The sequence below is a fragment of the Lolium rigidum genome, chromosome 6, assembly GCF_022539505.1.
Source record: "Lolium rigidum isolate FL_2022 chromosome 6, APGP_CSIRO_Lrig_0.1, whole genome shotgun sequence".
Lineage (NCBI taxonomy): Eukaryota > Viridiplantae > Streptophyta > Magnoliopsida > Poales > Poaceae > Lolium > Lolium rigidum.
The window spans coordinates 318,038,855-318,054,251 of NC_061513.1; positions in this window are offsets into that span (position 1 = coordinate 318,038,855).

Genomic DNA, 15,397 nt, shown 5'->3' on the forward strand with positions numbered 1-15,397 from the left:
TACCCTACCTCAATGATATGAAAACCCTGACAAACCCAACCTATCACTCATTAAGACAAACCCAAATTGAAATCAAATAGAAAGAAAATAAAATGGAATAAATGCACATGTGGGTGTATGGCCAAATTGCAAAATTAAGCCTAAGCCCTACTCTTTTGTTTGAAATGAGGAAACACCCTTCTAAACTCAAATAGTACATAACGACACAACACAACACCATTTGGTTCAAAGGAAAATCAAAGAAAATGAAAAGAAAATGAAAAACCCTAAGAGCATGTGATAATGGTCAAATCTGCCATTTTTAACAACATACCCACTTTGAGCCCTTTTGGTTAACTTTTTCTAAACTAAACTTTCTAATCTTTTTGCATAGATCTATTGTACTCATGAAAGTGAACAACTTGGTCAAAGTCAACCTTGCTGGTTCAAAGTCAAACTCTTAAAATAACCATGCCAAGTGGCAACTTTGAAACAGATTCTAGATTCCCTCCACTTTTAGAGTTTTCACAAACCAACTCCAAAATTTAAACCAAGACCACCAATAGATGGCAAACTTTATTTAGAACACATCTATGAAGAAATTTGACCAAAATTCAAACCCAAATGAGACAATTGCATATGATCCAATTCTTTACATAGAAGTACAACCACTAGTCAACCACTATTCATCACCTCACCCCACCTCACTTGTAATCCTCTATAGTGCACCTTGTACCTCTAACCACTACCAATGACCTCACCTAGCCTAGCCATGCTCACCCTAGCACAAGGACATACCATATCATGCCTATGTCACTTTTGGCATGGATCCAATGTGCACACCCTAGCCTCCTCCAACCTTGCCCACCATGTCAAATAGACTCACCTCACCCCCACTCAAGCTTGCAGCACTCATAAACCAAAAAAATAATGCATAGAGAATCCATGCCATGCCATGCCATTGAATAGACATCACCATGCTAACCCATGTCATCCTCCCTCTCTTGTCCTTCTAACCTTGTCAATTGGACTCCCCTCACATCACTGAGCACCACCATGCCTAAGCTGACCCTAGGAGAAGCCCTGCACTCCCCATGTCATGCCATGCCCTAGACATGCCCATGTCACACCAAACCTGCCCCCTCTCCTCCCCTCTCTCTCACCTTGCCAACTAGCTCGGCCTTGATCCCCTGACCCTGCTAGTACAAGCCATTAGTCAAGGAGAGCACGAAAAATGCCAGAACAAGACGTGCTCAGGAATGCCAGGACACGCTAGAGCGTGCATGGCGACGCCCCGGACACGATAGAGCACCTGTCTGTTCCGAGCAACTGGGACCTCCCGATGACCTCTACTCCTGCCCGACGCATCGCCTCACCTCCAGAAGCCTACCAGACATGCCCGTTCGACCTCCCATGCCCTGCAATGGCCGTGCACTGCGGAAGTCGTCACCACTAGAGGACACGGGCGCGAGAGGACACACCCTGCGCTTGACCACCGTTTGCTGTTGCACGATCACCCTGACGTTTCCCAGACGACTGGGCACCGTCCTAGCTCGCCACTGATACCCCTAGCTGCCTGTAGCCAAGACCCCGATGACCTCTGATCCATGCCGAGTTGTGCCCCCGTCGAGCCTATATAAATACGGCTCTCCCCTCAGACCAAGAGCACCACCCGGCACCTCCACCTCCCTCTCACCCTCCTCGAAGCAGTCCCCCGTCCTAATTTAGCTTGTAGCCACCAAATTGCTCGCCGGAGCTCCGCCCGTGCCTCTGCAATCTCGCCGTCGATTGGAGTCACCATTGGAGCCGCTGTCGGTCCCAGGAGCCTCGCCGCCCTCTTCTACGATGTCTGCCCGCCTCGCTGACGCTCGCCCGCCTCCTGGTAGCTCCCCGACCGCCCACGCTTGCCGGAGTTAGGATTTAGTCCCCGGACGCCTTGTCGAGGATGAAGACGCGCCCCCCACCGTCGATCTCCTGTCTGATCCTACGGCCAGTAGTGGATACCGATTCGGGTGTTTAAAATAGAAACTGACGGGTGGAGCCCACCTGTCAGTTGGCCCGCTGAGCGCCAGAGCAAAGCTGGGCCGGCCCAATTCGTTTCCCGCGCGTCCATTACATTCAAATTTGTTTAATTCGATTTAAATTCAAATCAACACTGGTGCTTTGCTAGAAGTTAAATAACTTCAAATCCACTGAGTCAAATTTGATGAATGTTATATATTTGGAAAGCTTATGAAAATCTCTATCAAACCCCACTGGTCTCCAACCCTAGTTCTTTATATAATTAACGTAGTAAAAATAACAAGGCAGAGCCTTTTCAAACTTCAAACATTTATTAAAAATCAATCATAAATGATTTTGAGTTGATTCCAACTCTCATAAATCAAATCTGATATTTTCTAATTGTTTATACAAAAATATTACATGGTTGCTTCATATGATCATGAGCTAGATTCAAATAATGGCTATGAAGTCATTTCTAGCTCATTTAAATCATTTCAAATTTTTAATTTCAAATCTATGGGATGTAGCATCTCATTTAAATCATCTTCCCAAGTAATGTGAAGTAAAGTGATGACCTTAGTTGCATGGTCTCATCATTGCTTACTTGAGGATATTAAATCAAAGAAGGATTTAAATTGCATGAGGTGTAGTACCTCATTTAAATCATGTTTCTCAAATGATAAGTGTGAAGTGTTGACCTTGGTCAACATGTGTTCATACCTTGTTATTTGAGGAGATTTAATCTTAACAAGATTCAATGAGAGGAAATTAGTTCTCCAAAGAACTAAATGGAAACCATAATAAATACTTTCAATGAGAGGAAATTATTTTCCTTAAAAAGAAAACAAAGTCAACCAACATGTGAATAATGTTGTGATGCTAGAATAGCTCGTGTGAACCATTTGTGTGCTTAGTCTAGCCTTAAGATTTGTTTGGTGATTGTATACCTCGTATTCGTTTATAGACGCTAGTACCAAGGAGTACCAGGAGGAGGAGGTCTACTTTGAAGAAGAGGAAGAGAACTTTGATCACTACACCAACCAAGGCAAGCTATACTCTTGCAAGTCACCCAGATGCAAAGCTCTACTAGAGCAAGGCACCATTACATATTCTTTGTGTTTACTGAGCCCAACCCAAGTTTTACCTTACAAGTTTTTGACTATGGTTTATCAAAGTTTATTTTTGATTCATGATTCACTTTAGTCTAAATAAAGATTAGTACAAGAGCATCACACTTAGCCTAGAAAGCTATAAGCTAGTTAGCACCCCTCATGATTAGTGGCTAGTGCTAAAAACTAAAATTGACTACTCTAGATGGAAAACATTTGAATCAAAGGACTTTGAAAACCTTGGAATGATGAGTCATTCTATTGAAAGATTTTGAAGGTGAATATGACTTGTGAATGACATGGTGGACTTTACAAAAACTGATGGTTGGGTTCGGATGCGATATCATCCCAATTTTACAAGTTCCCCCACAATACCTGAATCTGGGTAAGGCCTAACTGGAAGCTTAGGTACTTTAGTATGGGTTCCCTCTGAACAAGTGTCATAGGGGTTATGCCGAGGCTGCCTCCTATGAAAAGTGAAATGACGTGAAATGAGGTGAATGTCCGACCCAAGCCCTGTGCAGTTCCCAGGTTGGCAGTTTGCCCTCACTGGGAGGCCAAGCTAATGGGGAGAGGTGCCTATACTAGAGTATGTAAATGAAAGGTTATGATTGGTAGTTAGCGCACTAAGTGTGATAAATCAGGGCCAGTTACCCCTGACGGACTATTGCAATTATTGTGGCACAAGTGTACGACCTCTGCAGAGTGTAAACCTATTCGAATAGCCGCGTCCGCGGTCATGGACAGTTGGAAATGCCATACTGTTCCTTCATCAGAACTTTTCACAATATGATATGTGACTTGTGACTTGGAAGAGAAATGTGACTTTGACTTTTGAATCACAACTGAGTTGTGGGAATGACACTAATGTTCCCACTTGAGTTAAGATAGGAAAATGAAGAGTCTATGATTATAAATGCTTATGAAATAAAACTGGCTTTATGCAAATTAACCTAGAGCTTAGAATTCCATGGATATAGTTGATAGTGCTTACACTAGTATTAGTTTGCGAGTACTTTAAAGTACTCATGGCTGTGTCCCTGGCTATTCAAATGGCCAGACTATGAATATGAGCCCAGTACCAGGATGAAGGACAGCAGGACGTCTACGACAACTAGGACTACTCCTGACGTCAACAGTTGCCTGTGGAGCAGATGGACTACTACTACGCTACTTCCGTTGTGTGTTTTGTATTGGATCCTTAGATCCCCTATGTTGTATTAAGACTGGATCATGTGATCCTTTGTTGTAAGACAATTATGAGTTGTAATGAATGATGTTCTGTGATATCAATCTATTATGTCTCGCAAAAACAATATTCCTGGAATTGCGATGTATGGCATAATAGGCATCTGGACTTAAAAATCTGGGTGTTGACAGTCATTGTGCACTATATTACTAGCCGACATCTTTACTCTCAAGGCGGTGAAGCCTTAAAAAAGGAGATACCTTGCTCTGATGAAAGGACGAGATGTCGCCTAGAGGAGGGGTGAATAGGCGTTTTAAAAACTCTTACGGATTTGGCTTGTAAGAATGCATAATTAAACTAACGTTTATTTTACAAGCACAAATCCTAAATATGTTAGGCTTGACTAAGATAGGCACAAGATATATGTAGAAAAAGTGGTAGCAAGATATATGTACTTCAAGCATGACGGCTATCACAAGGAAAGTAAGCTCGGGTATAGAAATAACCGAGGCACGCGGAGACGAGGATGTATTCCCGTGTTCCCTTCCTTTGCAAGAAGGTACAGCACGTTTGGAGGGGTGGAGGTCCCATGAAGGATTCCCCAACGCCACGAAGGCTCACCCTATTCTCCGAGCAAAACCCACGAAGGATAATGGGCCTTTCCTTATGGCTAGCTTTTCCTCCTCTCCGAAGATGGCAAGCTCCAAGACCACTTCACAAGCTCCACGAAGAAGAAGCGCGGGCCTCTTCACAATCTTCCTTGAAGAGATCACCGGAGCACCAATTGCCAAGCCAACTAGGAGGTCTCCCTCCAAGAGTAACAAGCTCACGGTCTCTCACTCGAACTAATCATGGTGGAGAGCTCAACACTATGCAATGAGGCAAAGCAAGAACACTAGAGGTGTTCAAATCCTTCACACTCAAATCCCACCCAAAACAACAAATGCTAGGATGAGATTAGAGAGGAAGAACAATGGAGGAAATCAACAAATGACTCCAAGAACTAGATCCCAAGAGATCCTCTCACTTAGAGGAGGAATGGATTGGATGAGGTTGTAGATCTAGATCTCCTCTTTCAAATCCCCCAAAAATATGAAAAAATCATAGGAGAGAATGGAGAGGAAGCAAGCTCAAGAAGGTCAACAATGGTGGTCAAAAACATGCCTAAGAACCTTAAGAACAATGGTAAGAAGGCCCCTTTTATAGCCATCAAAATATGAATATTTGGGGGCAGAATTGAGCCACCCGGTAGCAGCACTCGGTGGGCCGAGCTGGCTGCCGACCTACCCGGTAGCGGCACTCGGTGGGCCGGGCTGTGTGCCGAAACTGCGATAACTTTTGCATCCGGACTCCGATTTTGATGATCTTGGGCTCGTTGGAATCACGACAACGAGCCCTAAAAAATTATTCATAGAAACATCATAGTACAACTATTCAGTAAGAAAAATAATATAAAAGGTTTTGACCTATCTATAAAAGAGACACCGGTAAAACCTCCAAGCTCGAAAACGCAATAGAAGATGCACATGAATTCCGTTTTCGATGAACCATGGCTTGTTGTAAAGCTAGCAACAAGCTCAAGAACCTCACATAGAGAAACACCAAGAAGTAAAAAGATTTATGTAATTCAAAGCATGCAAAGGGTTGAGCTCCCTAAGACGATGTGATCGAGTTACCCAACCGAAAGCCCCTCTTGATAGTGCGGCTATGTATCCTATAACCCGGTCTCCCAAAAACCACCTTGAGACCGGTAGAAGGAAAACCTAGCAATGCCATACCTTTTCCTTGCGCATCCCGCTTGATCTTGATGATAACTCTTCAAGCTTCACTCAAGCTGGAATGCCTTACTTGATCATTGTTGCTTCGTGAAGACTCACAAATGCTCCCCCATACACCATGATGGGAAAGCTCCAATGATGCACATCTGCACATGTGCATTATCATTAAATGGACGGAAAGCTTCAAGCATGTGATCCTCTTGAGATGCTCAACTTGAACTTGCCCAACTCAACCTTGATGACGATCACCACTTGATGTCATTCTCTCATGGGCTATATGAGATCTCACTTTTGATGCATGCCCATAGAAAGATACCTAACCCACATAGACAACACAAAAGCACATATATGATGGGTTAGTTCATAAATCATAATTGACAAGGCTTACCATACCACATGACTTCACGTGGCACATTCTTCATGCTTCATGTGTTGAACAAACTTGAATCTATTCTTTACTCTTTGTATTGGTCAACCTTGTATCTTCTCATGCTCTATCATACTATCTTGAGGTGTCTAAATAACTCTTCATTTGTTTGCATGTTCTAAATCTTAGTCAACCATAGCTCAACTTATGAGCCTATCATGACACTGACTTAGAGCCATATCTTGAGTTCTTCACTTGGAATCAAGCACTCGGGATCTCGATCATTCATTGCTTATCACAAAAGCTAGATCATGGCTAATATTGAGTTCCACATAAGAACTCCATCTTCATTTCTTCTTCTTGATCATATCACATATATATCTTCAAATCGATGATCTTGATGCCAAAAAACAAGGTATATCTTTATCTTCATGGCATCCATACTTGAATCCAACACATGAAATACAAGTAGTACCTATGGAATATTCATTCATATAAACTCAATGAAAACATTAGTCCATAGGGGTTGTCACTAATTACCAAAACCACACATAGGGGCAATATACCCTTACACATAGTGGTAGTAATGAGTTGTGACATCAAGCCTCATATCTACTATGGTCTTCACCAATATTTTTGTTATCTCACTAGGAATAAAGTGAATGCATGTGCTATATAATTCTTAGTGACAAATAAAAAGTCTTGTTTCATCTATGGATAATATGCTTAATCTATTGTGATTTGTTTTATTCTAGGTAGCATATCTGTTGTTGAAACATCATGTCAAAGAACCTAAAGCTATGTTCTAGATTGCTTGGAGTGTATCCCATTCTAGTGGAGTATAAGTAAGATGTGTTGTATCATCTTTATGTTAGGATGTGATGTCTATATGAGTGCTAATCAAGAAACATAATAAAATCTCATCAATATTTAGTTATCTATCGTGTTCTTAATGTCACCATACATTTACGAGAGAGTAGACAAGTGAAGTGAACCTATGAACCCCGATCCACCTTTTATCATAATAAGTAAATTTTACTTGCATTTACATTTTTAACATTAATTAATTTTGAAAATAAAAAAATATCTGAACTTCTTGCAACTACAGCCAAAAAACCAAAAACATCTCTATTTAATTGTTTTAGTTTACTTTTTAGTTTTAATAGAAAGAAAATTAAAACTAGAAAGTAAACTAAAACAAGTAAATAGAGATGTTTTTGGTTTTTTGGCTGTAGTTGCAAGAAGTTAAGATATTTTTTATTTTCGAAATTAATTAATGTTAAAAATGTAACTGCAAGTAAAATTTGCTTATTATGATAAAAGGTGGATCGGGGTTCATAGGTTCACTTCACTTGTCTACTCTCTTGTAAATGTATGGTGACATTAAGAACACGATAGATAACTAAATATTGATGAGATTTTATTATGTTTCTTGATTAGCACTCATATAGACATTACATCCTAACATAAAGATGATACTACATATCTTACTTATACTCCACTAGAATGGGATACACTCCAAGTAATCTAGAACATAGCTTTAGGTTCTTTGACATGAAGTTTCAACAACAGATATGCTACCTAGAATAAAACAAATCACAATAGATTAAGCATATTATCCATAGATTAAACAAGACTTTTTATTTGTCACTAAGAATTATATAGCACATGCATTCACTTTATTCCTAGTGAGATAACAAAAATATTGGTGAAGACCATAGTAGATATGAGGCTTGATGTCACAACTCATTACTACCACTATGTGTAAGGGTATATTGCCCCTATGTGTAGTTTTGGTAATTAATGACAACCCCTATGGACTAATGTTTTCATTGAGTTTATATGAAGGAATATTCCATATGTACTACTTGTATTCCATGTGTTGGATTCAAGTATGGATGCCATGAAGATAAAGATACACCTTGTGTATTGGCATCAAGATCATTGATCAAGATAGTATGATAGAGCATGAGAAGAAGATACAAGGTTGACCAATACAAAGAGTGAAGAATAGATTCAGATTTGGTCAACACATGAAGCATGAAGAATGTGCCACGTGAAGTCACATGGTATCTTTTCATGGGCATGCATCAAAAGTGAGATCTCATATAGCCCATGAGAGGATGACGGCAAGTGGTGATCGTCATCAAGGTTGGTTTGGGGAAGTTCAAGTTGAGCATCTCGAGAAGATCATATGCTTGAAGCTTGCCGTCCATTAGGTTATAATGGACATGTGAAGATGTGCATCAATGGAGCTTTCCCATCATAGTGTATGGGGGAGCATTTGTGAGTCTTCACGAAGTAACGATGATCAAGTGAGGCATTCCGGCTTGAGTGGAGCTTGAAGAGTTATCATCAAGATCAAGCGGGATGCGCAAGGAAAAGGTATGGCCTTGATAGGTTTTCCTGTTATTGGTCTCAAGGTGGTTGATGGGAGACCAGATTATAGGATAGATAGCCGCACTATCAAGAGGGGCTTTCGGTTGGGTAACTTGATCACATCGTCTTAGGGAGCTCAACCCTTTGCATGCTTTGCATTCCATAAATCTTGTTGTTTCTTGGTGTTTCTCTGTGTGAGGTTCTTGAACTTGTTGCTAGCTTTACAACAAGCCCAAGTTCATCGAAAAGGGAATCCATATGCATCTTCTATTGTGTTTTCAAGCTTGGAGGTTTTACCGGTGTTTCTTTTATAGATAAGTCAAAACATTCATGTTATGGTTTTTACTCCGTGGGTGAACAATGATGTTTCTATGCATAAAGTTGTAGGGCTTGTTGTCATGATTCCAACAAGCCCAATATCATTGAAATCGAAGTCCAGGCGCAAAAGTTATCATGGTTTTTGTAAAACATGTTTTCATGATTGGCCCAGTGCCTCGCCTGGCGTGACCGGCCGTCCCACCGGATGGCCCGGTTTCAATCGGCCCCTGGACTGGTGCCAACCGGGACATATACTGTAAGTCCCCGATCCGTCCCGGTCACGGCCCGGCCTTAGGTCCGGTTTGGACCAGTCGGCCCGGTCGGACCGGCTCTCACGCCAGGCGTCCCGGTGCCGGGCCCGGTCGACCAGCTCTCACGCCAGGCATCCCGGTGCCTAGCCCGGTCGACCAGCTCTCACGCCAGGTGGCCCGGTCCCTGGCCCGGTCGACCAGCTCTCACGCCAGGCGTCCCGGTCCCTGGCCCGGTTGACCAGGCTGCACGAAAAATTCTCAGATCTGCCCAAACGGTCATATTTCGTTTGGCTATAAAAGGGGCTTCTTCCCCAAGAGTTTTCTAGCGTTCTTGAGCATGTTTTTGAACACCATTGTTGAACCTCTTGAGCTTGCTTCCTCTCCCTTCCCTCCCATGATTCTTGCTCATTCTTGAGGGATCTAAGTGAGGAGATCTAGATCTACAACCTCCACCAATCCATTTCTCCTCTAAGTGAAGGGAACTCTTGGGATCTAGATCTTGGAGTCATTTGTTGATTTCCTCCATTTTTCTTCCTCTCTAATCTCATCCTAGCATTTGTTGCTTGGGTGGGATTTGAGTGTGAAGGATTTGAACACCTCTAGTGTTCTTGCTTTGCATCATTGCATAGTGTTGAGCTCTCCACCACGATTAGTTTGAGTGAGAGACCGTGAGCTTGTTACTCTTGGAGGGAGACCTCCTAGTTGGCTTGGTTGGTGTCCCGGTGACCTCTTCGTGGAAGATTGTGAAGGGCCCGGGCTTCTCCTTCGTGGAGCTTGTGAAGTGGTTGTGGAGCTTGCCATCTCCGGAGTGGAGGAAAAGCTAACCATAAGGAAACGGTCATTATCCTTCGTGGGTGTGGCTCGGAGAATAGGGTGAGCCTTCGTGGCGTTGGGGAATCCTTCATGGGACCTCCACACCTCCAAACGTGACGTACCTTCTTGCAAAGGAAGGGAACACGGGAATATATCCTCGTCTCCGTGTTCCTCTGTTATTTCTATACCCGAGCTCTCTTTCCTTGTGATAGCCATCGTGCTTGAAGTACATATATATTGCTATCACTTGTGCTACATATATCTTGTGCCTATCTTGCTTAGCTCTAGTTGTTCTTGTTACACTTAGTTGAGCTTAGCATATTTAGGGTTTGTACTTGTAATCTAAACGTTAGTTTAATTCCGCATTCCTACAAGACAAATCCGTAAGAGTTTTTAATTGCCTATTCACCCCCCCCCCCTCTCTAGGCGACATCTCGATCTTTCATAGTTCTTACTTGAAATACTTCTTATTTATTATGTAATTTGTTCTTCAAGAGTTATTTTTTGAAGTACAAACTAAGTAATCATCAACCATGCACCATGGAACTTAAAACTAACAACTGCTCTTTACATATTATTCAACTACAATTCTTGTATGTGTATGCTTGTTATGTTGCATTATATCACTTGTTTATAATATTAATATAACCAAACCCTAATAAGGACCTTGTTTGAGAACCATTCTAAAAGTGCAACACATCCTAAAGAAATCTTTACAACTCACCAATCTTATATCATTGGGGTTAGGTTACGCTCGGGGCGATTGCATCTCATACTACGCATTATAGCATCTTTGCCACTTATTTAAACATTGTCCTTACCGGACGATGATGGTATTTCAGAATTTGGAGTTGTCACGTATCGAAGTTTTTGCCTGCATAATCTTGCAGTCAAGAAAGGCAAGTTCATCGATTGCTCATGTCATTTGATTATTTTTTATCAAACTATATGCAAAGTACTATACTTATCACTCCTGCATTGAAAAGAAAAATATTATTTTATAATTATGAATATGACTATGTGGTGGGCAATGGAACCATGGTATGTGTTGATTGGTGGAGGTTCCATTGCAAGGGTACTACTCATCTAGGACTAATCACCAATGCCGTCTAGAGATTCTAGCGCCGTACATTTTGCGTTAACCATGAGATCTATAATGGCTTTGGGGAAGTCAGCTGTATTTTTTCCCTTCTGCATATCAACGGAATTGATAGAGCCTGACTTTTTTTTGAGAGTTTGATAGAGCCTGGCTGGGTGTTTTGATAACACCGCAGTAGGTTGGGAAATCCTTTTAAATCCCCATCCATGTGGATGAGAGCGCTCTACCGTCTATGATAGATTTTCCATAGCATATCGGGGGTAAAGCCGTATGAACGGAAGATGTCTACCGTGGATATGTGAGTGGGACAAAAGGGTGGGTATGCAGGGTCGCGGAGAAGGCATTGATTGAATTGGTTCTTATACCTGACCTCACACCAAGGAATTGTGGACAAGCTCATGACTTGGTTGACAACAAGGATAAGTTCTCTTATGGAAAAAAGTAACGCACCTCTGCAGAGTATCAAATTATGGATGTCACTCCCTGTTCCGGGAACGGAACTACGAACGCGGTAGGAAAGGAACTCCATGAAGTTCTGGTCAACCTGTGAAGACTGGCGGGCATAGTTTTCAGAATAAAATAAACCTTTTGAAGAAATATTTACGAAAACTTGCATTCTCCTATGACTTTCTGGTCTGTGGCTGTAGCTAGTGCATGATACACCTATTTCCTATAATGAACTTGCTGAGTACGCTTGTACTCATTCTCTCCCATTTGAACCCCCTTCTTAGATCAAAGTAATAGAAAGGAATCTTTCCCTAATCGTTGCACCTAAGTAGCTAGAGTTCTATAGCAAGCCAAGTATCTCTAGAGCTAGAATTAGCAATAAGTTAGACTACGAGTCATTCTTCTGGAGCCTTATTTGAAGTTTTACCTCACTATAAAGTAGGAGGTTGTGTTGATCTTCTGTAAACAGTTCGTGTATCCTTCTATAGATATGCCTTGGACTCGCATATGTTTTTGTTGTACCACTCTGAGGGATGTAATATGAGTGAAACGGCGTTTCACTTGTGTTATGTCAACGACTTGCGTACTACACGATGTAGTGGTATGCTGGGTCACCGCAAAAGGCATCCTAGCAAGTCGTGTGCAGCAAAGACATCTTGATGAGCCTAGCAAGTCGTGTAAAAGAAATTTGGAGAATTCATAAATTTTTAATAATACTACCTCCGTATCAGTTTAACAGGCGCACATGTAGTTCAAAAATTTGCTTTGACCATTATATTAGTCAATAAAATATAGAATATATACCATAAAATTATATCGTTGAAAAGCTTGTTTGAATACGAATCTAATGGTATAGATTTTGTTAGATATATAATTTATATTTTGTTGACCAAATTAATGGTTGAACTTTGTCTTAAACTGCATGCTGCATGCGTGCCTGGAGTAGTTAGTGATTAGTACTTTTCTATCTAGTGCATGCATTGTCGGATTATTATTGAGCATGCTCTAACAAGGAACAAAAATGTGACAACGAAAAAACCGGTAGACAATCAAAGAAAAAGGTCCAATTTTAATTCAAAAGTTTCTATAAATTTTGTTACATGATGGTAACCTAGAAATCTCCCTACTGAGATATCATCCAATACTGAGATATTTATTATCGAATAGATATATCTAACAGATAGTTAAAGATATTTGAAAATTAATGTAGATGCAATTAATAAGGTGCATACAATATGTCAATGTAAAGTAGAAATAACATTGTTTTGTTTTAAAATACATTTGTTTAGCACAACTAATTGTAATAGTTGATGTATATTGTAATAAAATGATAAATTAATATTAGTAACATTTAATATTTGATTAACTACACTCACCGTGTAATGAGTAAGCAATTAAAAATAGTATAATAAAGTAAGTTATATATGGCTATAAAATTTTAGAGTAAATTGTTTTACTGAATTTGCCCCGGGTACAAAATTTATTTCCCTTCCAAGCTAATCGCTTTCATGGTCTCCGCCCTAGGTACGGTGGAGCTCCTCTCGTTCCGGAGCATGCCGCTCTAGGTACGGTGGAGCTCCTCGCGTTCCGGAGCATGCGCTAGAGATGCGAGCTCGACCCATGGCGCGCGCGGATAGAGAGCTAGCAATGCATACCACACGGTGGCATCGTCCCGTGGCCACCTAGGAGCGGCAAGGCGCCTCGTCGATGCCATTGGCCTCGCCGTTGACGAAGATTGGTTGGTCATCCTGGCGGATGTCAAGGTTTTCGTGGAGCTCTTGGATGGCGCGCAGAGATTTTGCCTTACATTGATCTGTAATGCTTAGTCCGTCGAAGAAGTTGACTCCAATTAGAGGATTACTTTCCAAGTATTGATTAGTTAGATGGTCTGCAAATTATATCTATTTACACAAACTTAAATGCAGAGCATAAAAACTGATTGATTGCAGCCATAGATTCACAGCCACCTAGCAACAAAATCAACAGTTGTTCCGGGCTTGGCTAGCTACATGTGACTTGTTGCATCATGCAAAACTCCAAACATACTATCTAGTACACTGCAACAAATCACATTACAAGTTCAGGACTAGCTAATTGATACTAAGTAGCATTTTAAACTTGCTTGTTTAACATAGTAGCTACTAGCACTAATGTAATTTCCAATGTCATTCATAATTAATTAAACGAGGCCCGCATAACATGACTGGACTAGAAAGACAACTTCTACCCCCTCGACACTCCCCGCGATCCCCTCGGAGGAACCCTAGCGCCGCCAGGTCTCCGACCCTCCCTTCTCCTCCACCTCCTTTCCTTGTTTCCGGAGAGCGGAGATGGGCGAAGCCTGTAGGCGCTGGCTGTGGTGAGGCCTCTCCTCCTTCCAACATGGAACCAAGCGTGGCATGGGGCGGCCCTCCATGTCCGAGATGTGGATTCGTGGTGGTCTGCGGTGGCAGGTACGGGCGGATCCAGGGATGACGGTGATGTAGGAGGTGGTGGAATGGTGCTGCGGTGATGGAGCCGGTGCGGCTTCCGTAGCTACAATGGCTGGTTGGTGGCGGTAAACGTCGTTTGGCGGCGCTCCTTTTGTGCTTCGATCCGGATCTCGGTGGTGTAAGGAGGCGGCGGCAGGTGTTGGAAGCTTCCTGCTGAGTTGGTTGCACGTGTTGTGAACAGATATGGGCCATGCGCGCCTAGATCTCGTGGCAACGATGGCGGCTGCGTCGATTTACACAAAAATAACCCTTTGTTGCAACTATAGCACAGACTGACCCTCCGGGCAAACTATTTCACCCATCTAACCTTTTTGTGTGGCGCCCCTCTCATGGGCGCCACACATGCCCGAGTGGCGCCCGTGCCTTCGGCGCCGCTCTCCCAGCCAACGTGGCGCCCTCGACGCTGAGCTGGTGCGCCGATCCGACGTGGCAGGAAGTGTGGCGCCCCTCCCATGGGCGCCACACATGCACTTGTAATTGCCCAAAACATCCAGGGGCTCCGGACGTCTGGGACTTAACCGTTTTGGCGAGGCTCTATGTGTGGCGCCCATGGGCGCCACACATAGAGCCTCGCCAAAATGGCTAAGTCTCAGACATCCGGAGCCCCTAGATGTTTTCGACTCATAAACAACATATGTGGCGCCGATGCCATGGGCGCCACATAGTGAGGTGTGGCGCCAGCGTGTGCGGCGCCACTTGTTGACTTGTGTTAAAACCATGAAAAATCTTGCCTTAGTTAACCAGTTTTCAACACAACAGTAGCAATTTCATACACATAGAACATAGAAGCTGGTGCCGGAGAGCCATGCCAATAAGCGTCTCCATCTGTTGGCGCCACCCATCAGAAGCTGTGTTCATACACAGTGGCTCGTCCTGAATAGGAAGTCCAAGGATCATGGAAACATCCTGAAGAGTAGGGGTCATCTCACCGGCCCTCAAGTGAAATGTGTGCGTCTCCGGCCTCCACCGGTCGACAAGGGCGGTGAGTGCCGCGGCGTTCATGTTCGGCCCCCCACGGCTTACAAGCGATATGAACAGGAGAAGACCGGTAGGCTCGATGAACTCTGTGTACCTCTCGTCATACGGTATATCCACTGTGCCATGGTAACTAATCTTCAAAGGGTGAAGATCCGTTGTCCTCTCCATCATATGAAAAGCCCGGTGATCCATGT